The sequence below is a fragment of the Canis lupus genome, chromosome 10 (genome assembly GCF_011100685.1).
Source record: "Canis lupus familiaris isolate Mischka breed German Shepherd chromosome 10, alternate assembly UU_Cfam_GSD_1.0, whole genome shotgun sequence".
NCBI classification, from domain to species: domain Eukaryota; kingdom Metazoa; phylum Chordata; class Mammalia; order Carnivora; family Canidae; genus Canis; species Canis lupus.
Window position 1 is genome coordinate 48,609,129 of NC_049231.1, and position 27,261 is coordinate 48,636,389.

At 45.1% G+C, this 27,261-nt stretch overlaps 2 long non-coding RNA genes across 25 annotated transcripts in view; one reads left to right on the top strand and one right to left on the bottom strand.

Annotated features, from left to right (window-relative positions):
* The first annotated feature begins 1,374 nt into the window (after positions 1-1,374).
* LOC119873668 lies at positions 1,375-26,059 on the top strand. 2 transcript variants are annotated; one of them, XR_005365860.1, is made up of 4 exons: positions 1,375-2,619; positions 20,499-20,878; positions 21,246-21,533; positions 25,869-26,059. It is a non-coding gene; the product is annotated as an uncharacterized LOC119873668 (long non-coding RNA). The 2 variants fall into 2 exon arrangements; XR_005365859.1 differs by lacking the exon at positions 25,869-26,059 and having other exon boundaries at positions 21,246-23,522.
* LOC111097728 overlaps positions 8,213-27,261 on the bottom strand; it is a 181,561-nt gene continuing 162,512 nt past the window's right edge. For 18 of the 23 annotated variants that reach the window (XR_005365842.1, XR_005365849.1, XR_005365841.1 and 15 more), the window contains 3 exons: positions 24,096-24,307; positions 22,658-22,857; positions 8,213-8,881 (listed from right to left, as the gene is read on the bottom strand). This is a non-coding gene — a long non-coding RNA (uncharacterized LOC111097728). Of the gene's footprint in view, positions 8,882-18,312; positions 18,703-19,251; positions 19,431-22,657; positions 22,858-24,095; positions 24,308-27,261 lie in introns of those variants that run through there. The other 5 variants (XR_005365853.1, XR_005365850.1, XR_005365852.1 and 2 more) reach the window with 5 other exon arrangements.

Consider the following 27,261-nt stretch of genomic DNA (forward strand, 5'->3'; position numbering starts at 1 on the left):
GGACACACTGGGGCTGGAGGTCTGTCCCTGCAGCGGTGCAGGCCTGCATCTGGGGCCAACACAAGAGTCATACAATGTTGGGGAGGGCCTGTGATGAGTGGTAGAGACACGTGCTGCATGGCTCTTCCTTAATACGCCCATAGTGGTGGGGCCTACTCTGGGTCTTACCAGCTTTTTTTCCCCCAAAGATTTTATTTATTTACTTGAAAGACACAAGAAGAGAGAGAACTAGCAGTGGGGGGAGGAGCCAAGGCAGAGGGAGACGCAGACTCCTTGCTGAGCAGAGCCCGATGTAGGACTTGATTCCAGGACCCCAGGATCATGACCTGAATCAAAGGCAGACAGTTAATTGAGCCACCCAGGAGCCCCTGGATCTTAACCAGCTTTTTGATTTGGGGCGAGTTACTTTACCTCATAGTGGCTTGATTTCATCAGCTCTGAAATGAGAGTGGTATTTGCCTCAGTGGTTGCAGCGAGGATTGATTGAAATGACATGTGTAACGCAACCAGTCCAGTGCCCGACGTGCAGGAAGCACATGATACCTAGCATGCACTATTTTTTTTTTTTATTGAAGTTTAGTTGACACGCAAGGTTACATTAGTTTCAGATGTAGGACATGGTGATTTGACAACTCTATACTTTCTGCTTGCTCACCAGAAGCGTGGCTCGCATCCGTCACCATACAGCACTATTACAATACCATCGACTAGATTCCCTATGCCGTATGTTTCGACTCCGTGACTTACTCACTCCATAAGTTGAAGCCTGTATCTCTTACTCTCCCTCACCCATTTTCCCCATCTCCCTAACCCTATCCTCTCTGACAACCATGTGTGTTCTCTATATTTATGGGTCAGTTTCTGCTTTTTTGTTTGCTCATTTATTTTGTTTAGATTCCATTATAAGTGAAATCATGTAGCATTTCAGATCGCCATATACAGTATTAACTTATTTGACTTAGCACAATACCTTCTATATCTATCCGTGTTGACTCAAATGGCCAGATCTCATTTTTTTTATGCCTGAGTAATAATCCAGTGTGTGTGTGTGTGTGTGAGAGAGATATCTTCTTTATCCATTCGTCTATCAATGGACACTTGGGTTGCTTCCCTACCTTGGCTATTATAAATAATGCTGCAAGGAACATAGGAGTGCATATATCATTTCGAATGAGTGTTTTGTTTTCTTTGGGTAAACACCCAGTAGTGGAATTACTGGGTCATATGCTACTTCTATTTTTGACTTTTTTTTTTTGAGGAGCCTCATACGGTTTTCCACAGTGGCTGCACCAGTTTGCATTCCCACCAACAGTGCATGAGGGTTCCTTTCTCTCCATATCCTTGCCAACATTTGTTATTTCTTGTCTTTTTTATTCTAGCTTGCTATTGCTTTTTTTTTTTTTTAATTGCAGATTGGTGAAACTATGGCCATTTACTCTAAATAAGCAGTTTCCCCTCCCATTGTTTGGCCACTGTGAAGAGAAGGGAGCCTTCCAATGTCCCCTGACATCTTACTGCCTATTTCTCAGCTCTTTTACCTATGTCTCCCAGTGGAGATTTGAGCAAGCAGGTATCTAGCTGGGTATGGCCCAGAGTGATCCTCCACCCTCATGAAATTCTCTTTTGGTCTCTGCTTTAATTTACATATTCTTGTCAATTTTATATCTTACTCCATAAAATATCTTAATATATTACGTCTAATTACATTATTCCCTCAAAGTCTTTGAGTAACATTGAGATCCCAAGAAGACAAACATTCATCCCGAAAACATATCCCTATTGGAAAATCTCAAACCAAAATCATTTCTGGCTACAGCAGGTCAGCAGGTTGGGGGAGGGACAGCCCAGGTTAGACCATCAGGGACGATGGTATGAAGGGGTCTTCGTGAAGCCCTGAGCTATCTAGCCCACTAGGATACAGACATGTGGAAAGAAGAAAGGTCATGAGCAAAGGTCTGGAGGTGAACACAAATGAAACCCTCAAGGAACCACAAAGAAGTTTTGTTCCCAAACCCAGGAACCAAGCTTCTTTCTCACCTGAAAGTCACTAATCTTTGTGTCTCATTCCAGGAAAGCCTGATCCCACAGGAGCCAGATTTGCTGTCCCAGGGCCATCAGTCATCTTCAGCAAGCACGCCATTTCTTCTACTCTCTTCTCGAACTCTCTACACATTTTCCATCTGGACAGGAGGCCCCGGGCAAGCATGTTTGGCACCAGGCATTCCTCATATGCCTCCCTTAGGACTTACGGTCATTAAGAAATTTCACATAATGAACACTTTGGCTCCAAAGCACCCAGCTTTCCTTGTCCCTGTCTGCAGCCAGCTTTCAGGTTCCACCCTCCCCTGTCTCAGGTCAGGGACCTTCCCACCGTGGGACTCATTCTTACTTCCCTCCCTCTTCCCTTCCTTTCTGTGTAGCTTCCTTCCTGGAAGTGTCGATGAGGGCTGAAAGCCAAGGGGAGGATGAATCATGATCTTCAATCACTTCTGCTACATGAAGTGTGAGCTGCCTCAGCATGTGAGCTAATTAGCTTAAGCCAGAACACGCCCATGTTTTGCTTCCCATATTGGCTGTCTTCCTCTGGGTTCAAGTGGAGACATCAAGAGACAAAGCCAGGTACAGTTGGTTCGGTGATCTAACAGTGCCCGCCTCCCACTGACACATTTGCCACAACTGAAGAAGGCTGCTTTGGGACTCACTGGTATGGGATGGTGCTATAGTAGGGGCCCCTTGAAGATCTCCAGGTCCTTAGAGTTATTTTGTGATGTTGGCTCTGCAAATCTGAAATGACAAACCCATACCTCCGGGGCCTGGCTACAAGGAAGACGTGGCAAGTGGACATGTTTTTCTGCTTGTTTTCTCGTTCTGAAGCAGGTAGCTGTGTCCTTACAGATGGGATCTCTTCTGGCTTGTCTCAATGAATACTTGATGAAAGATTTATTGGCTTCCAGCCAACATGTTTTGATGCGCTCGCTGTCTTGAACACAGAAACCAACGTGAGGGATCAAACTAAGAGAACTTTTTTAATTTGGAAAGACAGAGGTTGCTATAAGGCAGCATATAATGGCGTTACAGACTTGGCAGTGAGATGAGTATGGAGAACATAACCCAGATATGATGCAAAGCCAGCTCCTCACCTGTAAAATGGGGTAATGCTTCTTAAATAATAGGTATGATATGAAACAGTTTGTCAAAAGTGAACACTTATCGAAGGGTTTAGTACAGCGTAGATCCCAGTCCTAATCATTTACTTCTTCTCTATGGAGCGTCATCAAGTCGAAGTTGGTAAAGTGGCTCCTTTGGGAGAGAAAGACGTGTACCTTTTAGGCAACGGGAAGTCAGCTTATGAACTTCACTCTTCCTAGATGTGGCCCTGGTGGGAAATACAGTGAGCTCACAGGAGAATTGGGACATATCCTGAAAGCTGTTGCATGGATGCTCAGTCCACACTCTGCCCTGGGAGCCTGTGGAGGAGGCCCCCATCCTAAACTGTGCCTGTGGTCTTAGCTGTCAGACTCTAGGCTGGACAGAACCTGGGGTACTGACACTTTCTTAGGCTCCGACTTCCTTTATCCCCCTCTGGCCTGCTCAGCACTTTACAGCTAAAAGGAGAGAAAGAGTGGCTTCAGAGGTCTCCTTAGGACTTTGGGGAGGGACATGGAGATGTTTAAAGAGGATGCAGGAAGAACAGACCCCATAGAATCACTTTCTCTTGTCAGGAAGGGGGGTCCTGGGGGACAGTACCCAAAGGATGTTGCAAGGCCTTCCTCTGGGCTTGTCCCCAGCTTGAGGCTTTCTGACCTTGCGTGGGATCCTTTCTCCATGGTGGCCGAGGCTAGGACGCTGCCTCTCACAGAAGAGTCAGTACTTGAGGTGATTGTAACCAACACCAGGATCCTGCGTCTACGTGGAGGGTGAAGACCTGACCACAGCTCTGAAAAGGTTTATCTTCCTAAACTGAACCGGGTAGAATTTGTTCAGTATTGATTCAGTTTTGACAGGCCCACTGAATGTCAAGAACAAGTCAGAAGACCAACGAGGTTTCCGCAAAACTGGTTTTGCTTGCTTGTTTTTGTTTTGTTTTACCACCGCAGCAAGAGGGCAAGGACTACAGGATTTTGTAGACTCAAAGCTCTTTTTAAGCGAGGTTACCTTCCTGTGAATAGCACCTTTTTTTTTCCCCAGGAAGCTAGTAAATCAACAGAATGTGTCCCAGAGGTGGGCATATAGGAGGGAATGATGGAAAAAGTGATCCGCCTGGATCACACAGCACAAGAAGGCTGAAGGGAGAAGGAGAAGCTTCCACGGGAGTTAGTTTTCTTATCTATTTATTATTTATTTATTTAAAAAGATTTTATTCATTCATGAGAGACATAGAGAGAGAGACAGAGAGACAGAGACACAGGCAGAGGGGGAAGCAGGCTCCACGCATGGAGCCTGATGTGGGACTCCAGGATCACACCTCAGGATCCCCCGGAAGTTAGTTTTCTAACCTCTAGTTCATCTTCTCTCTGGCTGTGGTGTATATTTTTTTATTTGGAACTTTTTCAAATTGGGTCAAAGGTCAGCCCAAGATAAGGCTGCACTGGTCTGGGGGGGTCAAGCTCATACACCGCAACTCAGAGGCCTCCTGCCGTGCGGCTCTCCTCTCCCCTGGCTTCCCGCTGCAGCCCTGGGCCATGGCTGGCTGGAGATTTCCTGCTCCCGCTTCCAGACTGCCAGGAATGGCCGGAGTGCTCACCACCACCGCTGCTGTGTAGACCCGGCCCGGCAGAGCCAGGTTTCCATCTTCAGCTTGGTTCTCAGGGCTGCCCAATGCCCTATTATTCATTCCTGCTTGACTTGCTATCCCGTTTCCTGCCTGCCTCGCCTTTCCAAGCCACACCACTCTGGCTGTGCCACCCCCCCTAAAGTCGCCACACGCACCCCTTGGTTCCCTCCCCAAGAGGCTGCCACAGCTGGCACCTGCCTCGCCTTCACCTCAACATTCTCTGGCCCATCACCCCTTCTATCTGCTGCTTTCCAAGGCCAATTCCTCCACCCGTCTCTGCCTCTCCCATAATCACACCGCACCTGAGTTCCCTCTCAGGCCCCCACCTCCGCCTTCACCCCCAGGCGGCCCACCACCCAGGGAAACTTCTCAGGCATCACTGTGACCTGGCTGTCAATCCACTCTGGCTGCCTCTGCTTCTCACTTCCCACTCAGCCTTCCTGTATGTAGACTTTTCTCCCCACGATAGCCACTGTCTGCTTATTGCACACCCAAGCCCCCCCCCCACTTCTGGGGCCTCTTCGTGAAGCACTGGGAATGTGTTCCCACTCTTGCTTTCAAAACCACCATCGTTTCTCTTCTCGGCTCATCTCCTGCTGCCCTGCCGTTCCTCACGTCCGTGCCATTGGCACCTCTCTGTGTGAGTGGTTCTCAGAATTCTGCCTTTCTCTTATATTGGTCTGTTTCTCCCCCTGCTGTCCCCTGCATCTTGTCTCATGAAAGTCACCCCCAGAAACTCCAACTCCACATACCCAATTAGAGCTGGTGCTTTCTTCTCTCCCTCTCCCCAAACCACTTCTCTCTCAGGGCTCCCTGTCTGTCTCCGAGCCAAGAGCATCTTCCCAAACACCCAGAAGATAGCAAACAACTTGCTGGTACTTCCCTTCTACCCACACACGTGACTGGCTGCCCCTTCTTCCTGCAGGCTCCCCGGCATCCATCCCGTCTCTCTAGGACCACTGCCTGCACCTGCCAGCCCTCCTCCTCTCTGACCTGGGTTATTGAAATAGGCTTTGGTCTGTCTGCCTTTACTTCTTCCCTCCTCCCTGGAGCTCCCTGGTGGCTCTTCATGGCTCACAGGGTCTACTGCAAATACAGAGATGGGATCACATCACCTCTCCCTTACTTACCCCACCCTCAAGGCTCCAACTCCTTTAGGGAATGGCTGTGGTTTGCAAAATAGAGCATGGCTTCTGTAGCCTCTTGATCATGGCTTAGTAGGGCCCATCTTAACCTCAGTTGTATTTACCACCACTCTTCCCACCCCCACCAATGCACAGGTGCACACACACATGCACCCTTATCTCACCCATCTTTCATTTGAGACCACTCATCATTCTCCAGATACAGCTTTCACACCCGCATGTCGGTGGCTCCTTTCACACTCATGCTGGCTCCTTACCTTGGAACATCATCCTCCCCTCTTGAAACCCTACTCGTCTTTTAAGACTTGCCTTTCCCACGAAGCTTTCTTCTATTCCCCCTAGCGCAGAGCACTGTGTCCACCTCTGAAGTCTCGTAGCACTTTGTTCCTGTCTCCCTTAGAAGCTCTTACCGCATCCTTGAGAAGGCAGACGGTGTCATCCCGATGCCTGTACCCTGAAAATCGCAGCAACACGGCTCGCACACAGTGAGAACTTACTATCTGCTGGGTGCATGAGCGCATGAACACCGAAAGTGGTCCACTGGTGTCCAGGAGGAGTATGTATAAGCACTTTGGGGGTAGGCTGAGTGGTAGATGACAGGGCTCTCACAATATTTATATCTGAGCTTCATCAGGGTCCCAGCTCAGACTCAGCGGAGGCTCCTGTGAGTAGCCCTCCACCTTCGCTCCCTCACCATCCTTCCATGCTTCCCTCCTGGGACACGGGTCTCTCCTCTGCCCCTTTACCCTGGGTAAGATTAAGCCTTTGCCTCTTCCATAAGTCCACCAGAACCTTTTACTTCTTCATGGGGCCGCTGTGAAGGTGTCGTCTGGCTGACACTCGTCCCCCTACATCTTTGCTTGCTCCCCCTTCCAAGAGTTGCCCTCCTGCCAGGCAGATACTAGTTAACTTTAGGGCTTTTCCTTGCCCGCCACCCCCTGCCCTCAGGATGGGCTTTGCGGTGCCCATCACCTACACCCTAGAGGAGCGCTAAGTCTCTGTGTCTCCTTGCCAAGGACTCCCGCCGGCCAGCCTCTTAAGAAATGACAGATTTGTCCCCTACCCCTGGCAGTTAGATGTACGAGAGGGGTGGGGCAGCTCCGAGAAGCTGAGCTCCTTCCTCCGGCTCCTGAGAGCCCGCAAGCAGCTGCCTCCTCCATCTTCCACTGCAGTAAATTCAGGGAGGCTGGACCACACAGAAGCCCTTCCCGAAACCCTGTCCTGGCGCGCAGCAAGGGAAGGCCGAGCTGGGGCAGGACAGCTTGGGATCCTGGCCGGCCGCGGCTGAGTCAGCCCCTGGCCCCTCTCCCCAGCCTGGAGGGGAAAATGCTGAGTCGCACACCTTGTGGGGAGCCTGGGGAGCTGGACACCCCCGTTGCTCTGTAGCTCCCCGTAACTCAGCCGGCTCGCGGGCTCCGTCCCCCCTGTTGGGCTCTGATGAGGGGGCCCGCAGGCTCGAGAGCAGCCACACCTGGAGAGCCATCCTGCCAGTGGTCGGGTGAGACACAGGCCTTCCAGGGAAGGGACGGGGCCACAGGTCGTGTGTCCACTGCCTGTACCTGTGTGGGCCGGAGCACCAGCCGCAGCTTCCTCCCTGGGCAGCGGGCAGCGGGTGGAAGTGGAACCAGCAAAGGCCACAGTCCCCCATCCGGGTCTGCATTCAGGAACCTTCCTGCAAGCGCCAGGTTGGAAGGCGGCCGCCTCTGCCGTGGCTGGAAGTGGTTCGCGCAGACCGAGGCCAGATACGTAATAGCTGTTCTCTGCTCTCTATGAGAAGATTTATTCAAAAATAAATTTAGCTAAAGGGGAAAAGTTAAACAAAAAAATAGGAAAACAGAGGGACAGATTTTCTTGTTGACTGGCTGCCAGGGATTGAAAGGTTGAGGCAGCCAGTCCCTTTGGAGGGGACAGCTGCAACGTTTCACGGTGTAAAGTCAGCGAATTTCCACCGGCTTGCCTGCCAGAGACCACAAAATGGTTTCAAACAACGGCTCGCTTCATGATATTTGTGTGTGTGTGTGTGTCTGTGCATGCACGCGCGTGTGTGTTGGAGAAAAAGGCAGGGGTGGGGGGTGGGTGACGGGGAGCTAAAATGTGTCCTCTCCCGGCCAGCCGAGTGGGCAAGGGGCACGGTGAGCAGATTAATGAAAATGGTTCGCTGGCATGAGGGGTTTGATTGCCCTGCTGCAAAATTGCTTGCAGATTCAAAAACAGCATGTTTCATTTCAAACTCATTCTCTTGCCATACATTAGCACTTGTCAATGTAACCATTAAGCACAGGCAGTGCAGAAATTTAATTACAAAACCATTTATTTTATTGAAAGAAAAATAAACCCAAGCTACCTCAAATGCATTAGGTAGGTTCAAAACATGTTCAGCTGATAACACCCAAGGGTAGGGAGGCTGCCGCAAGAATAAATGCGTCTTTCATGTGCGGTGGGGACTCGATATTAGAAACAGCTGCCCATAGGTCGCTCTTTATTTAAGTTCAATTATGAATTAAAAAACAACGGATTTAATGAAGGGACTTTTTATATCTGAAATCACTCGGCTGTGGCATTCATTCTCCTCTTCCTATTTTTGCCTCCTCTTTTTAGCGTTTCAATTAAAAATGCTAAGTAGGCGAGCAGAACTTTTTACTGAATGGGTCTCCCCCACCCCAACCCAACCCCCATCTCGGGCTTGTCTTTTGTTCGCCTCGTGGTGGGAGAACCAAGGTCTATGGTATTAAAGGAAGTCACAAAAATGTGCTAAACACATCAGAAAGTCTCCAATCTGTGTCTTATTTATGCCTTCTTCTCTCGTCCCCCGTGTGCATCTTCTGTATGTTGGAAAGCAGGCAGTGCAAGGCTCTCTGGTGAAATAGTAGATTTGGGTCAAGCGGTGGGCTGATGTCATGCTGGAGCCGGCCTCTCCTTAGCACTACGGAGCTGCCAATAACGTGTCTGTTTTACTATTCTGCTGGAGAGGGAAAAGAAAGAGTTATAACCTTAGTGGTTTGGACTGATTTGTCAATTTAAAGTGTTTTTTTCCCCCTGTCTGAGATATCAACCCACAATTTCTTACAGACATCTCCTCATGTAGTCCGCACAGAGGAGGAATCTGGAAAGGAAAGACCTTTTTTTTTCTTTCTTTTAATTTCCCTAGTGAGAATACGAATCTCTAAAATTTCAGGGAGGCATATTTGTCCGGTTGGAGGTGGGGAGCAGGAGGCAGATAGGCACAGAGGGGGGTTGTTCTGCTGAAAGTTCCATTTTAGCTCCTGTAACTAAGCTTATGCCCAGTAGCAGAGCCTTGTGACATTGTTATAGTGATGATTTTGCCTGTGTGAGACCTAAGGAGGATGTCCCAGCCTGTTTCACAAAGGCCTCCAGACATCTGTTGCCTCTGGAGGGACCCTGGCTGATGTTCTGGAGTGGGGAGGCACGCACATCATTGTCCAATGGCTCTGAGGCCTGCCAGGAGGGGAGCCTGAACAGCTGCGCTGTCCCACGGCTTGGAAATTGTACCCACTCCCTGGCCCGGATGAGCACCCCTGCCTCTGACCCAGCTGCTCTGCTCTGTTTTTGACACGTGCCCTCTGTGCCAAAGACCCAGGGAGCCTGAGGCAGGAAAATTTCTATTCCGAAATAGAGAGACTCACCACTCCAGGTAGCAAACCCTTTACTACAGTTTGGATAATTAGTTGTTTGGGGAGGGGGAAGGAGGGCACAAGGAAACAGGATGAGGATGTTGGAGGTCGGGGGTGGGGGTTGGTGTTTGCATCCTATTTTAATATTCTAAGAAAACTGGCGTCTACATTGAGCCCTGTAAACCAAGGAAGCTCCGTAGTAGAGTGGGCCTCCATCCTGTTATCACAAGTGCACCGGACAGAGAAAATAGCAAAAGGCTACAGACCTTCTCTGAAGGGGTCAAGAAGGTGTCACTCCACCCTGACTCAGCCAAGGAGAGCCACTCTCATTCCTTGACTGTGTATGAGAAAAGACAACGGGGCACAAAGGATGGTGGGAAGAGGGTTCCAGACTGGCTAATGATACTGTTACTGAAAAAAAAATTCCACTTGGGGTGTGTGCTGCAGACTTTCTAAACATCACATCTCACTCAATAAAAGCACACATCAACATCACGTGCTTCTGCTTATGTTTCTCCCTGTCCAGTGCTTGGGATGGATAAATGTGATCCTGCCAGCTTCTGACTCGTAGGTGTGCCTTTTCTAAGTACATGATACTTCTCGGCTAGGTTTCAGGCAAGGAGAGTTTTGAAAATGTATCTTAGGTTTGGAAACCACAATGGTGTTCAAAATGAAGCGAGTCAATGGAATATTCAATAATTCGCTTATTCTTGCCATCTTCCAGAATAAGATGGAAACCCCTAGGGACCAGCCAGAAGGCCATTGTGATCGAATGTGATGTGTGAAGATAGGGAGGCCAGGCACGAGGCCATGGGAAGCGATGTGGACTCAGCGTTCTAAGTGTAGTGGAAGCCAGTCAGTGGCTTTGAGCAGTGTTCTGATTTGTGTTTTTAAAAGATGATTGGCTGCAAGTGTGGAAAATGGATTGGAGGTGAGCAAATGGAATAATGGGGAGATTTGTTGGGAGGGTACCACAAGCTAATGAGAGAAAAATGGAGGCTGGAGCAGAATGACGGCCATGCGTACTCTTCTTCTTTTGCATAATGAGGTTGATTTGGCTTCTCAACCAGTGTGAGAGCTCCTAGAGGACAGAGAGGTTACTTTAGTCTTCTAAAGTAGGAGATAAAGATAGGAGAACCACTCTTTCCCACCAGTACCTTCACATGATGCAACAAGCTGGTCCTCAGCTCGATCTTCAAACAGCCCAGCATAGACTACTCTCCTGCCCCTCCTTGGAGACGCTACACTCTATTTCCTCCTTCCCTCTCGTCCCAAACCATGGCAGCCCATTCCCAGTACCCTCCTGCCTAGAATGTTCTTCTAGTCCTGACAAAGCCTGTTCCTGCTAATTGAAATGCCTAATTAAGTGCCAGCCCACTGAAGGTCTTTCCTGACTCCTTGGGGTTGTGGCAGCCATCTGCACATCACGCACCCATAGCACTTGGTTCACATCCAGATTTTAGCACCTCCTTACACTCTTATAAAAAATTCTGTGCTTGGTGTCGGTCTCCTAACCACGTACCTAGCTCCTACTCAAGTTATGAACTCATCATACAAATCTCCATTTTCTGTAGAGAGCCGTCAAAACTGAGGACAGGCTTTGAACATCATATCTTAGTATTGTACTTCTGCTGTACTTTAAAACCTGAGCCTTCCATTGTACTTTAAAATCTAATATTTAAAAAGTTTCAATATTGAGCAGGCCTGGTTAGGAAGCCACTCTCCTAGGGAATGACAGGATGAGTGACCTGGAAGATCCAACAAAAGAAATGATCTAATCTGAAGACAAAAAAGAAAATAAAGATTGAAAAAACTGAAAAAAGATTTAGGGACATGTAGAACATATATTCGAGAAAATACTGGCTAGAAAATCCCCAAATTTGTTGAAAGATCCAAAGCATGGGGAAATCCAAGGATAATTATAAATAAAATCGCATCTAGACATATCATAATTAAACTGCTGCAAACGAAAAATAAAGAGGAAATCTTGCAAGTAGGAAAAGAAAAATGACACATTACATACAGGGGAACAGTGCTTTGGAATGGCTATGGCAACGTTGGTAGCAGTGGTTTGAAGGGCAAGTGAACTTACATTGTTTTGAGGTTTCTACATTTTATGTAAAGAGGTTCAGTATTTTAATGCTAAGTATACTGCAAAAATCTAAGGACTTTATTTGTAATCCCTAGATCAACCATCAAAGAAATAATGCAAAGTGATATAGCTAAAAATCTACTGAGTTAGAACAAAATAATAAAATATATTCAAACAATCCAATAGAAGGCTGGGAAACAGAAGGATAGAAGACAGTGGAGTGGACAACAGAAAAGAAATCATAAAATGGTAGATCTAGATACAATCAAATCAATAATCACATTAAGTGTTAATGAACTAAATACTCCAGTCAAAAGGTACAGTTTACCAGAATAGATCTTTTGAAAATGCAAGACCCAACTATATGCTGACTAAAAGAGATAAACTTTCACACCATGTTCATTGCAACACTATTCACAATAGCCAGGATATGGAAACAACCTACATGTCCTTTAATAGATAAATGAATAAAGAAAATGCGGCATAGACAGACAATGGGATATTATTCTGTCATGAAAAGGAAGGAAATTCTATCATTTGTTATAACATGGATGAATCTGGAGGGCATTATGCTAAATGAAATAAGCCAGACAGAGGAAAACAAATACTGTATGGTATCACTTATATATGGACTCTAAAAAGAAAAAAAAGCCAATTTTACAGAAACAGAGAATGGAATGGTTGGAGGGACCTGGGGCTGGGGGGAGGAGAGATGGGGGAAAATGGGATGATGTAGGTCAAAGTGCATAAATGATCAGTTACAAGAATAAGTTTTGAGGATTGAAGGTACAACAAGGCGACTGTAGAAGAATATAAGAATATATTTTTAAGAATATAAGATTGCATACTGGGAAGTTGCTGAGAGTAGATTTTAAGCATTCTCACCATATATATATCTAAAGTTAACTTTAACTACGTGAGATAACGGATTGCTAATTTTCTTGCTCTTGGTAATCATTCTACAATATATAAGTATATCAAATCATCACATTGTACACTTTAAATATATTCAATTATGTTTGTCAACTATTCCTCAATAAAGTTAACAATACATTTTTAAAAAGAGATGAGCTTTAAGTATAATGGATCAATTAATAAGAAGATCTGATTGTTAATGTGTATGTGACTAAGAGTAGAGCCTCAAGATACATGAAGCAAAAATTGATACACTAAAAAAAGAAATAGAAAAATTCACAGTTATAGTAGGATATATTTTTTAAAGATTTTATTTATTTATTCATGAGAGACCCACAGAGAGAGAGAGAGAGAGAGAGAGGCAGAGACACAGGCAGAGGGAGAAGCAGGCTCCATGCAGGGAGCCCAACATGGGACTCGATCCCAGGTCTCCAGGACTAGGCCCTGGGCTGAAGGCGGCGCTAAACCGCTGAGCCACCGGGGCTGCCCTATAGTAGGATATATTAACACCATCCCTGCAACTGATAGGGCCATCAGAAAATTCAGTAAATTCACAGAGGCTCTAAGCAACTTTATCAACCCCTTAACTTATTTATAAAATATTATACCCAATAACCTTTCAACTGCACACATTCACCACGAGAGACCATAAGCTGGGCTATAAAACAAACCCTAATAAAATAAAAAGGATCAAAATTATAGTAGCATGTGTCTTTGAATCACATCATAATTATATTAAATTAGAATCAATAAAAATAAGATGCCTAGGAAAACCCCAATATTAAATTAAACCCACACTTCTAAACAACCCATGAGTGAAAGAAGAAATCACAGAGAAACTAGAAAATATGTAGAACTTAATGATCATAAAAATACAACAAAATTGGTGGGTTGTGGCTACAGTAGAGCTTAGCAGGAATTTTATGGCTTTAAATGCTTATATTAGAAAAGAAGAAAGGTCTAAAATCAGTGACTTAAGATTACACCCTGAACCCCAAGTAAACCAAAATGGAACAAGTAATATAATAAATATGAGTAGAAATGAATGTAATAAGAAACAGGCAAGCAATAAGGAAAATTAACAAACCCCAAAGTTGTTTCTTTGTGAAGAACAACAACAAAAAAATGGTAAACCTTATTAGACTGCTGAAGAAAAAATAGAAGACACAAATTACCAATATCAGGAATGAGAGAGAGATAATTGCTACAGATCTTACAGACATTAAAATATTAAAAAGAGAATATGAGAATGTTGTGAAGGCCTTTATACCAATAGTTTCTACAAAGTAGGTAGAAATATAAATCACTAATATTTACAAGAGATGGGACAGAAAACCTGAGTTGTAGGCATAGATAATTATACAGGTAAATTTCAACAGCCATTTAAAGAAGAAATAACACCAAACTTACACAAACCCTTTAAAAAAATAGAGGAGGATGGGATATATTTTCCAACTTGCTTTAAGGTATCAGTAATACCCAAACCTGACAAACACATATTAAAAAGAGGCCAGTATCCCTCATGAACAGAGATGTAAAAATTCTCAACAAAATATTAGCAGGTTAAAACCAAAAATATAGAAAAAAAGAAAAATACCTCATGACCAACAACAGTTTATCTAGGAATGCAAGGTTGTTTTGATAGTAAAAAAAATCAGTCATGTAACTCACCAAATTCAAAGAATAGAGAAAATCATTTTGATAGATGTAGAGAAAGCAGCTGACAAAATTTAACATACCTTTATTTTTAAAAAAATGCTCAGCAATCTAGGAATAGAAAGGAACTTCCTCAATCTGATAAAAAAAAGTATTCTTTTTAAAAAATATTTTATTTATGTATTTATGTATGTATGTATGTATGTATGTATTTATTTATTTATTTGAGAGAGAGCAAGAGAAAAGGGAGGACAAGCAGACTCTGTGCTGAGTACAGAGCCCCACGTAGCTCAATCCCATGACCCTGAGATCATGACCTGAGCCAAAATCAAGAGTCAGAGGCTTAGCCAGTTGAGCCACCCAGGTGCCCCATAAGGGTATTCTTAATAATGAAATATTGAACACTTTCCCAGCAAGTTTGGAAACAAGGCAATGAGGTCCACCTTCATCACTTCTACTCAACATTGTGCTGACAGTCCTAGCCACTGCAGTAAGGCAAGGAAAAGAAATTAAAGGTTCTAAAGTTCAGAAAGCAGAATTAAAACTGCCTCTATTTGCAGATGACATGATTTCTTATGTAGAAAGTTCTAAAGAATCTGCAAAAACATTATCAGAACTAATAAATGAATTTAGCAAGGTCATATGTTACAAAGTTAATATGTAAAAATTAATTTTATTTCCGTAGACTTTCAGCAAACAATTAGGAAAGGACATTTTAAAAGGTCCATTTACAAGAGTGACAAAATACACTCAAGAACGAATTTAACAAAAAAATGCAAGACCTACACACTTAAAACTATAGAATATTGCTGAGAGAAATGAAAGACATAAATATATGGAAAATCTATGTGGTAAAGATGTCAGTCAGTTCTCTTCAAATTTATCTTTAGACTTTATGCAAAATTCCAGCAGACTTTTTCTGCGTAGCAATTAATGAAGCAATTATAAAATTTATATGGAATAGAACTGACCTAGGTTGCCAAGATATTGTTTACGAAGAACAACATTGGTAGTCTTTTACTACCTGCTTTCAAGGCTTGCCATAAAGCTATTAAAATCACGAGTGTAGACTTGGCCAAAGGACAGACTATACACACAGTACAAGAGAGCCACAGATATATTGTTGGTGATTTCTTACAAGAGCGCAAGGGCAATTCAAGGGAGAAAGGATGATCTTTTCAGTAAACGGTACTGGAACAATTACATATCCATATGTCAAAAAGGAAAAAGAAAAAGAAAGAAAATAAAGGGAGGGAGGAAGGAAGAGAAAGAAAGAAAAAGAAAATAGCAAAAAGAAAGAACCTCCCTTTACTCTCCATACTTTGAGATGTATTCAAAACTAAAAATGGATCGTAGACCTAAGTATAAAACTTTAGATTATACAACATTTAGAAGGAAACATAGGAGAACATTTTTATGACCTTGGCAAAGATTTCTTAGATACAGCATCAAAAACACAATCCCTAAAAGAAAAAAAAAAAAAAGATAAATTGGATTCCATCCAAATTAAGCAGGAAACAAAGTATCACTTTATTAATAGCTAGAAAATTGAGGCTTGCACCAGGTCACACAGCTAGCAAATGGGAGAGCCTGGAAATGAACTCACGGCAATCTGATTCCAGAATCTACATTTTCATGCATAGTATTCTAAAACAACTCCCTTCACAAGACACGATGCAGGGAGCATAGACTTCCACAGTACAGCTGTGCCTCTAGGCTAATAGGCCAGGACAGCACCCCACAACCTCCCAACCCGCCCCCCCCCCCCCCCCCACTCTGAACCATGGGGAAGCCTGAGTGCTTGAGCTTCAGCAACACTGAATGAGCTTTCAACAAACCCGGCAATGCTTCATCGCATAAGAAAAATGTTATGACGGGGGTTAGAACCGGCTGTCTTCCCTGAAGACTTGCTAGCTCGATCTTAATGACTTGTTATTGCTGAAAATAAGGGCCATCCACGTGACCGGTGTCACCCCAGGGGCTGTGCCGTAGAGAATTCTGTTAGGCATGAGCCCGCGTCTTGGTGGAGGCTTGTAGAGGGATGGGTGGGCGGGGTTTGGGGTTGAAATCCCACAGTGTGAGCCCTTACTCTCTGGACCTGCCCCTGCCTCTCCCCGTGCCCCCCTTCAATCCCCCTTCCCCACCCCCCCCACCCCCCACAGTGCCTAACACAGGACTAGGCACACAGCAGATTTCACTAAAGGCTCCTTGCTTGATAAATGGTTTGTAGATGCCATTTTTCACATTAGAGATCTTTTTGCAGTTACAAGGTCCAGACTTAGACCATTACATGATCTTCTCTGTGTTCTGTAGAACAGCACATACAAATCTCTTTTCAATTCAGACTTGAATTCAGTAGATCTGGAGTGGGGGGCCGAGATTCTGCATTTCTCTTTTTAAGGATTTTATTGATTTATTTGAGAGAGAGAGAAAGAGAGGGCACAAGCAGGAGTAGGGGCAGAGGGAGAGGGAGAAGCCGATTGCCCGCTAAACAGTGAGCCCAAGGCAGGACTCGATTCCCAGGACCCTGGGATCATGACCTGAGTTGAAGGCAGATGCTTAACCAACTGAGCCCCCCAGGTGCTCCCAGATTCTGCATTTCTTTTCTTTTTTTTAAAAAGATTTATTTATTTATTTATTTATTTATTTATTTATTTATTTATTTATTTATTTATGAGAGAGAGAGAGAGAGAGAGAGAGAGAGAGACAGGAGGAGGGAGAAGCAGGCTCCATGCAGGGAGCCCGACGTGGGACTCGATCCCAGGACTCCAGGATTGCGCCCTGGGCCAAAGGCAGGCGCTAAATCGCTGAGCCACCCAGGGATCCCCAGATTCTGCATTTCTAATAAGCTTCCAAGTGATACTGATGCTGTCCATGGACCACCCGCCATGACTAGCAAGGCCAGAGATCATGACCTCCAGAAAAGTGTTTCTCTTCCTTCTCAACCAGGAGGGTTCAACACGAACAATGCCTTAAGATCACTTTCTCCCTGGAAAAAAAATCTTGACTCGCTTATTGCAAGTCTCTTCGTGTATTCATTTATTTTTTAAAAAGATGGACTGAGAATATATTGTGTTTGTAGTATAGCTACTAGGCTGGAGCTACCTACAATGCCAGGTGGGCACCAAATATATGGTGCTCTTCAAACACTTTTGGGCACATATATTTAGAGGTCATGCCAGCTTTGCCTGGTGAAGGGGGAGAAGCAGCCCAGTCGACCTCTGTCCTCCTGAGGAGATCAGCTCTTGTTCAAACCTGCAAACCCCTTAGAAAAAAAAGTCGCAACTATATATAGACTGCCCCTGAGTGTTTCTCACAGCCCACTCTCCTTCTTCCCACGAGGCAGATCAAAGTATGTGCAGCTTGCCCTTCACTCTCTCTCTCTGAGAAGGATCCAGTTAGTATAAGTTTCCCGCCTTGTTATCTGTAATAAGTAGGCATCCTTGGGAAAGGTCCTAGCCCATCCATCTTGTAATCGGTGCAACTAAATTTCATTCCACCTGTACTTTATACTCAATGCAGTGCTGAGAAAACACGGTCTCTGCCTTCAGTAGGTTTTCCATCCTCTTAAGGAGAGAAGGCTCACGGCTGCGTACTGAGACCCTGCAGCAGCAGAATTCTGGGTCATGGTGTAGCCAATCTGACTGCGGAGTGAGGAGCGACAAGTCCCGGTGGCCTGGCCAAGCTGGTGGAAGGCTGCGTGGAAAAGGCTGGGCCGGGCTGGAGGGACAGGAACGGAATGTGAATCCAGGGAGCAGAAACCGAGGCCAGGGAAGGAAAGCTTGCAGTCTGGACAAATGTACCCATGACCACGCCTGCAGGTGGTCAGTGTCCAGATCCTCCGGGTTTTCAGAGCCTCTCTGGCCACACGCTCCTTTCACCAGCATCCAACCCGAAGTTCCACAAACATTTCCACCCTGAGTTCAGCCAGGCTGGAATATTTCATTCTACCAGAGAGAAGAGCCAGAGGCTTTGACCTGAATGCACGAGATGAAGGAAGAAAAGCAACGTTTGAATTTTAATACAGAAAAAGGAAGGGAATTAAAAAAAGGAAAGAAAAAGGAAGGAAGGAAGGAAGGAAGGAAGGAAGGAAGGAAGGAAGGAAGGAAGGAAGGAAGGAAGAAAGAAAGAAAGAAAGAAAGAAAGAAAGAAAGAAAGAAAGAAAGAAAGAAAGAAAGAAAGAAAGAAAGAAAGAGGAAGGGACCGGTAATAATCTGGAAATTCTAGACCAGGCAGCCGTTTCGGACAGCAGCCGGAGTGACTCAGGAACGTGGAAACCTGTGAGGTTGCTTCTCTCACACTGTGATTCTGATCCTGCTGTGACGGGGAGAAGCAGAGATGGTGACATGGCATTGCTGTCTTGGGTCTTTAAAAATCCGGATCTGCCTCCGTGATCTGATGCTACAGCCAAGCCCGGGGCCTCTTCGTCAAACACCACAGCAACACCGACTCCAGTGCATTCTTGCCATTCTTCTGCCCCGAGGCAGGCTTGAGGTCAGAGCAGTTGCAAGATTGGATTTGTTTGTGATGTGTTTGTAGAATAAAGTATTTTAACAGTTTGGGAGAAGGAGGGAAAGTTGAAACCAAGGTGGCTAGAGCATGTATACCCGCTGGGCTGCTCTTTGCCGGAGTGGGGAACTATCGGGCAGTGGGGCAGAGGGAGGCTAGGGTCCCCGACTGCAGGCCCCCCAGCCAGGGCGGCCGCCTAGAACCCTGAGCCAGTGAGATCCCCCTGGAAGGGGGAGCTGGGCAACGAGGAAGGCCTAGGGTGTTTATAGCGACCCCAGAAGGTCAGGTCACAGTATAGACAAGCTCCCATGGGAGTGACCAGAGATCCCAGCCACCCACCGCCTGCAGCTTCTGCTTTAGAGGGCTTTGAGTAGCTTGGGTGCCCGGGCATTCAGATTTAGGGGAGGAGAGACAATGACAAGTGGCATCAACCTCCCATGAGTCCCCTCGTGAATGGGATATATTATGAACCCTTTGACTAGGCGTTCAAGGTTTAACCTGTGGTCCCAGCCTGTTGGCTCAACCTACCTGCTTCCCTGCACACAGCATGTGTCTCAGCGAGGCCAGCGCTCTTAGGTTCTTCATTCTCCTGCATCCATGCCCATCCTTTCCCCTGCTCTTCCCTTTCTTAGTCCAACCTATCCTTCAAGGGCCACGCTGGCCCTACAGGCACACAGCACGCTCTTCTTTCTCTAGAACTGGATTCTCTACAACCCAATCAGCAGACCACACCAAATTTAGCAGCAGCAAAGCATGGGCAATTGAGAGCATCATTTGAGAAAAAGTTCTTACCAGAAAGTTTCTTTTAAAAGTACTGAAATAATCACAGTGGGAAAAAAAGGAATTTTCTTGTACTTCTTTACTCTGATTTTGTTGATTATGATATTGCTTATTTGTGTCATTACCTGGAAGGGGATACCCTGTAAACACTCCAGGGTTCAAGTCCCCTGGACCTGCACCAGCCTGTGCCTCTCTGACCACTCACTGCACATTGGGGTCCCCAAATCATTCATGTCTTACATATGGTGATGTAGCTATTTCCCGGTCCTGCTTCCCAGTTAGTGAGGATCTCCTTGTGGGCAGGCACCAAGCATTCTGTATGTTACAGGATATGGGTGCATGGAAAGCTGTTAGGACAGCGCCTGGCATGTCAGATATTAATACTGTTGTGATTATTATTATTTCACTTCTTTGCATCACCACAGAGAAGAGATATTTAGTTTCTTCAAAGATTAGAAGCTCAGCAGATACTTGTTAAACTTCTTTGCAGTGATATAGCATCTACTAAATTAAGCAATGTTTTTGAAAGCCAATGTAGCATAGTGGTTATAAACACAGCCTGTGGAGACCTCTAGGTCCAAATCCTGGCACCACCACTTGGGTCTGATTACTTAACCTTGGGGTCTCTGCAGTGCCAGCTTTGTAGGTTATGTGAATTAATTGTTTGATATTTCAACAGTGCCATACTGTGCTTGGAACATGGTAAGTATCTTACATACAAACATTACCACATAGAGTTGGGTAGAAATTTACTTTGGAAAAGAAATTTTTAAAGCAGTTCCAAGAAGACTGGTGCTATTTTATTAATTTGAGAAAATGAGTTCCCCTTTTCGGGAATACCTTTTGCAGATAAGCAATTGATGTGCTGGTTACATTGAGCCCCAACTTCTTCCAAGCAGGTGCAACAGGATCTTTCCTTGGCAGGACTTGGCTAATGATTGAAGTTAAAGTATCTACCTTTATAATAGTTTTATTCAAACCATCCTTTCCCTTAGGGTAGTAGATGCTGTGACCCTGACTCCTCTTCAGGACCGTTGGGAGAGCTGCTAGCCAGAGGCAGAAATCTGCTCTCAGCTGGAGAAGGCCTCGGGGACAGCCACATGCAATGACCCGTCGCTGTGCAGAAGAGAGGTCCACACCCCTCGCTCCAATTTCCAATAACACTGATGGTCATCTCTGGAGCTCCCTCTGGGGCCAGCTGAGGCCTCTGATGAGACTATTTTGCAGTCCACATTTTCTCTCTGCCCGAACCTGCTTCACTGCCTTCCCTTCCACATCCACAGGTGTGGATCCCAAGAACATTCCCTAATAAACGTCCCGCATGCTAATCTACACCTCAGAGTCCGCTTCCAGGGAGCCCGGCCTGCAGTGCCTGGTGAGAGCACATTCATTTCTTTTCATTAATGTTGATATGACCTCTGACTTACAATTACCTGGATTCCACTTACAACTAAAATGTGAGTGTAAGGTGTGGTTTGTCTGGGTCACCCTATTTGTGCCTTTCATTAATAAAAGGTTTAAGTATTAACAGCAATCCCTTTGACCTTAAAAATATTTCTGGTGGATCAATAAATTATATGGTCACCTCATCTGGAAACAACCCTAATGTTCCCAGGCCTCACTGCCAGTGTGGAAGAATGAGGTCATATTAACACAGTGTGGATTCCCCTAGGTTGGAGTGCCTGTCAAGTGTAACTCTGGGACATCAGACCCTCCCTCATCCTCCTCTGCTTCCTCCTCAGAACATCTGAGTGACTCTGGAGCCTACAGACTCTCAACGGATTCAACTACTGCTCAGCTACTGTTCTCAACCCTCTTCTGAGGCTGCTGGTTATACCCCAAGGCTGATGACCTTCTCCTCTCTTCCTGGGACCAGTGGTTCCCACTGGGACAGCTGCTTTGGGGCATCAGACAGCCTCTGGGTGTTCTACCATTGTCATAAGGCTCGGATGGCCCAAGGCGGCCTCAACTTTGACTAGGGCTGGAGTCTCTACGTTGACTGTAGCTTAATATATCTGCCCTCCCATGAAGTAAGTAAAGAAACGTATTCCCTTTGTCTTGTATACATCTTTTGAGCTGACCCCCCTAGCAGGATAGCATGGATGCTAAATGGGTGTGGTTCATCTTATATTGTCCACAAACTCTTTCCCACTCAGGATCATACATAGGCTCTCCAGGTGGTAGCGTCAGGTTGGGGTTGAATAACAGACTCCAAAATATAACTGGAAACCCTCAACCTAGCTAACCCAAGGAGTTCAAGTTCTTTTCCAGAAGTCTCCTCACATTCCATGCAATTGAGTTGCCACAAACAGATGTGAAGAAATTGTAACCTAACTCTCCACAAACCAAGTATGTTTGCTTTGCACGATAGCGCAAGTTGATAAAAATGACGCATATGTTGCAACCCTACAAAGCGCTCTTGATAATCAATGGGAAGACAATTGTTTCATGACCTTTAAATACTTTTGGTCAAAACTTTAAAAACTCTCTTACTGTTGGCTATAAATGCATTAGGAAATGAAAAATTAGCAAAATTAATATTTACACGTTCTACTGTAATTTAAAACATTAGAAACATTGAGGATTAAAGTGCTTTCTTTCTTTCTAAAAAAAAGCTTATCAAAAGTAGTTTGAGCAGTTTTTACCTTCTTCCTCTCATTGTGTAACTTGTGATGTGCAGCTGGCACCTTTTCTATGCCTTTGTGTGCTGTCGTGCTCCTTATGAATTTTGGATCAGCTTACATTGGTTTATCTTTCACTCTTGCAATGCGATGAAATGCCTATGAGCATTTCTTAAAGGTGAAATTTTGTTGTTGTTGTTGTTGGTATCACTTCTCCTGGAACACTTTCTCAGGATTGGGGTGCAAATTTCTGGGTGCACAAGTCATTTAACATCAACCAAATCATGCTGAATTCTGACATGATGAAACCAGCCTTTATTGGCAGTAAATGGTTCATCTTCAGTCTCCTCGTGATTGACTTTGTTGTTGTTATTGCAACTGGCTTCAATCCTCTGCTCTGAATGGTAGCCAGACTAATTAGGATTTTAAAATATTATGGTCTTCTACCCAAAGTAGAAAATATTCCATTTAAACCATAAGCGGCTTTATGTTTCAACTGCAATTAAAATGGAAAAATAATGAAGTGACTTTACCTGTTTTTTTATACTCATTGGGCTTTTCCAGTAAGATCAGCACCATAGCTTCTAGTAGCTTCGTGTCTCCTCTGATCTTTGCTTTGTTGTTGCCATCTTCAAATCTATCCACATCCAATTTTGCTGCCAGTGTTGTCACTTTTTACTTCCTTGCTGTACTTCTATTTTTTGTCAGCAAATCCTCTATAGAGTCTCCATTTCTGTAAAATGCCATGTGGGTTTATCACTAGGAGGCAAGGAGGCAACACAGCCACACACTTTGCTGCCTGTGCCTGAACTGAGTCCCAGAAGCATGGTGACCAATCACGGAAAGACTTCCAAAGGAGTGATGAGATTGGTCACTTCACCATCAATCTGTAGTCTGAAAAGCAGGCAGTGAAATTTGTACTTTACACAAATGGATAGTGGCATGTGATTACTTTTGGCCAATGAATTGTGAGCAGAAGTTACACGTATCACCTCCATGCTGAAGCATTTGATTGCCACTCAGTACTGGCACAGCCCTTGAGACTATCTGAGAAAGTAGCTACTCTATTAGCCAGGGTCCCTGAGCAACTAAGCTGAGCAGAGGCTTCTGCTAAGATGTCATAGGCATATAGCTTAAGCAGTAAGTAAACCTTTGTCTTAACCTATAGACATCTCAAGGTTGTTTGTTTCTGCAATGTAATAGCCTGTTCTGACTGATATATATAATTAGGAGAGTCTAGGAAAAGGAGGATAGGAAATTGGGCAGAATTCAGAACCCAGAGATTGGCAGCTAATGGTTAAAAGGGCTCCAAACTGGGACGCCTGGGTGGCTCAGCAGTTGAACTGCCTTTGGCTCAGGTCGTGATCCCAGGGTCCCGGGATCGAGTTCCCCATCGGGCTCCCTGCATGGAGCCTGCTTCTCCTTCTGCCTATGTTTCTGCCTCTCTCTCTCTCTCTCTCTCTCTCTGTGTGTGTTTCTCATGAATAATAAATAAAATATTTTTTAAAAAGGGGGCTCCAAATTATGGGGGCAGGGGTAGAGAAAGAATCAGGGGCATGTAGTGAAAACAAATATACCGTCTTCATATGGCTAAAAAACAAATAGCATAAATGCAGAAAATCGGTGTATAGTTTAATAAAGTATCAAAAGGTGAACATACTTATAACCTCTACCCAAATCAAGAGATAGAACCAGGTTCAGAAGTTCCTGCCTGTGCTCCAACCTGCCATAAACCCTGCCCTGCCCTCTGTCAGTTATGGTTGGGCCACATTTTATGATGACCTCCTTCCTTTCTTCACAGCATTATCACCCAATTGTGTATCCCTCAACATTGGGGCTCAGTTTCACTTTTTAAATATTTTCAAGTCTCTGAATATACATATTTCCCACCCACCCCTTTCCACTTGTGAACTTATTTACGGCAAAATTTGTTTGTTGTCTACAGTATATAGACAACAAATCTATACTCACAATGTGGCAGATATCTTCACCAACAAAGAGGGATCTCATCCCAACTGATTTATGCTGCCTTACTCAGAGGATGCATCCAGGTTCAGTCAGCGTCATGCCATCTGGAGGAGGCTTTAGGAGCTGTGTAGGATAAGAGTTTGCAAAAATTCTTCTTGAAATATTTACAGGGGAGCTGGTGAGGCATTGTGACTGGCAGCTTTTAAATGGACCTCCTGTAATGAAAACCAATCCTGTCATGTAGCCCATGGACAATCTCCTGGCACAGTTCACTGGCTTCCAGGGGGAAATCTGATGGCCATGAATGCCCAGACCTCAGACTTATTTGAAGTGTACCTATGAGTTTTTACACAATGTTGTGTTGAAATTGTTATATTTAATTTCTAAATGCATATCATAATATCTGTGTCTCTACTTCAGTGCCACAGTCTTTAAATATGAAAAGAATACATTTAGTTTCCAATTAAAGTAAAATTTGAAGGTAAAAAAAGGTGGGGAGCCATCTGTAGGGTTTCCCACAGTGTGGATTTTGTGGCTTGCATCACCTCTTTCCCCTGACCCTCTGGTTCCTCTAAATTTCTGGTCGGATCTATAGGTTGATCAAATTTGGGTGGGTTTGATTAATTTTGGCAAGACAACTTCATAGGCAGTGGTGTGTTTGTTCACTAAAAGGTACATAATCATCTACCCATGATTTTTGTGTTATAAATCGTCATTGTTGCTCAGTTCCAGTATTTATCTGGGGTTTCAGAATTGGTAAAATTCCAATTCAGAACTTTCCTCCTTCTATGATCTGTTTAACTGTGGTGCAGTTCGCAGAGGAAAATCCAGATAAATCCCCTTTTCCTCCAGAGCTCGAAGCTCTGGCCTAACCAGGTTAAGTTGCTAAGGTCTGAATTTGGCAAGTATATCATAAAGATGGCCTTCATCAGGGGCGCCTGGGTGGCTCAATCAGTTAAGTGTCTGCCTTCAGCTTGGGTGGTGATCCTGGGGTCCTGGGATCGAGCCCCATAAGGGGCTCCCTGCTCAGGGGGAGTCTACTTCTCCCTTATCCGTTCCCCCTGCTTGTGTTCTCTCTCTGTGTCAAATAAATAAACAAAATCTTTAAAAAAAAAAAATGGCCTTCATCCACCAGCCTTCTCTCACTATGCCTTCACCCACTAAGGGTTCACCCCAGGCCCTGTGATCCCTCAGTTTTCCCTCATCTCCCCACCCCATCAGAGCCCACCTTCAAGGAGGGCAAGTTCTTATTTTCTCCCCCCTTAGAAGATAAACCAGGGGCTTCACCCAGCGAGAGGCATCTGGATTTTCAGCCACCTGTCTCAAATACTCGGTTACCATCCTTGTGGGGTTGAAAACAGGTAGCCCTAAGCCCAAATCCAGTTTGTGATTATGTTTGTTTGAGCCAGCAAGAGTGTTTTTACTTGTTGTGTTGTGTTGTTTGTTTGTTTGAAGCTGAATGAGACTACATTTGGGCAGGGGGCATTTTCTGTCTGGTTAGAGCAGAGGCCGGCACACCGTCCTGTCCTATACCCGCTCTGGTTTCTGAGTCTCAAAGATACTTGTGTCACCACTTCTGTCTTACAGCAACCTAGCAGTCAGGTGTTAGCCCGTTTCACAGGTGAATGAACACAAAGGGCCTGGGCGAGGCCTGCCTGGAGAGGAGACAGGCAGCAAACGCTCTGGGATGCAGACAGTCTGGGGAGAACCGGGGATGGGGCTCTCTGTATCCCTGCACAAACTAAAGCCCACATTCTTTTTTCTTTCCTTTTACAGAGACAGCTCAAGGAAGCATGATAAAACGAGGCCTAAGATAATATTTGGGGGGAAAGTTTATTTTTTTATGGTCTGTTTGCATTAGACCGTCGGGCGAAGAGAGGCGGTTAAAGACTTGTCCCAAATGGCCGGGCTGGAGAAGCACAAATCCAATGTCAATAGTTGGAAATACAAGTGTTTGGTTTCATTAAACTTCTTTTTAGAAAACATTTCTTCTTTCCTTCTCCTGAGGCAATCCAGGGGAAGGAGATACAGAGCCGGAACGAGACAGGGAGGAGGGGGAGCCAGCCAGGGCCAGGGGGGCCTGCCCAGAGGGCCTCACTCCCCCAATCTGAGTGTTGTCAGCCAGCCCAGGAGGGTGTCAGCCCTGACCAGGAGCAGTCACCTGCAGTCACTCGCCGGCCCCGAGGACCATTGCTAATTGAGGGCAGAGGAAGCATTTGTCCAATAGCAAACTTAAAAAACAAAACAAAAAACCCAGAGCAAGAAGGAACAAATAGTCAAATCGGGGCCAGCTCTGGGAAAAACAGCTTGAGCCCTGTGTTCTCTTAAGACCCCTCTCGGCAAGAGCTGCCCCCTTTCCTTCCCCAAAGAAGAGGCCACAAGCTGAAGGGGGCAGGTTGAGAATGCAGTATCTAGTTGGCTTGAGCTTTCAGGTTAAAATCCCAGCTCTGACCCTTATTAACTGGTTCACGTTGGCAAATTCTTTGTGCCTCAATTCCTCATCTGTAAAATGGAGAAATAATAACACCTCATGGCCGGTTAAAGGATTAAGTGAGAAAAAGGCTTAGCACAGTCCCTAGCATAGAGTAAGTGTTCAGAAAACGTTTGCTGCTCTTACTTTATTATTTTTAGAGCTCCTTCTCTCTTCCTCCTCCTCCCCCTCTCTCTACCTTTGTCCTTCCCTTACACGCCTCTCCCCAGCAGTCCCACTGGATTTGTCTAAGTAGATAAATGCAGCCAGAAGAATGAAAGCACATATTCTCTTGCAGGGTATTTTGCACATGGTCTGCCAAGACCTTCTCTCTCAGTCGGTTTCCACATGGCTCACATCCTAGTTCACACGGCACAGTCTCCTTGGATCGCCCTCTTCCCCTCCATCAGCCCAAATCCAGTTCAAGGCCCACGCCATAACAAAATGCTTTTCTGTTTCAAGAAAACCAACCCCAGTGCATATAAGAAGAAAGGAAATGGGGCAGCTCAGGTGGCTCAGTGGTTTAGCGCTGCCTTCAGCCCAGGGCCTGATCCTAGAGACCTGGAATAGAGTCCCACATCGGGCTCCCTGCATGGAGCCTGCTTCTCCCTCTCCCTGGGTCTCTGCCTCATTTTCTCTCTCTGTACAAATAAATAAAATCTTAAAAAAAAAAGAAGAAGAAGAAAGGAAATATACTGA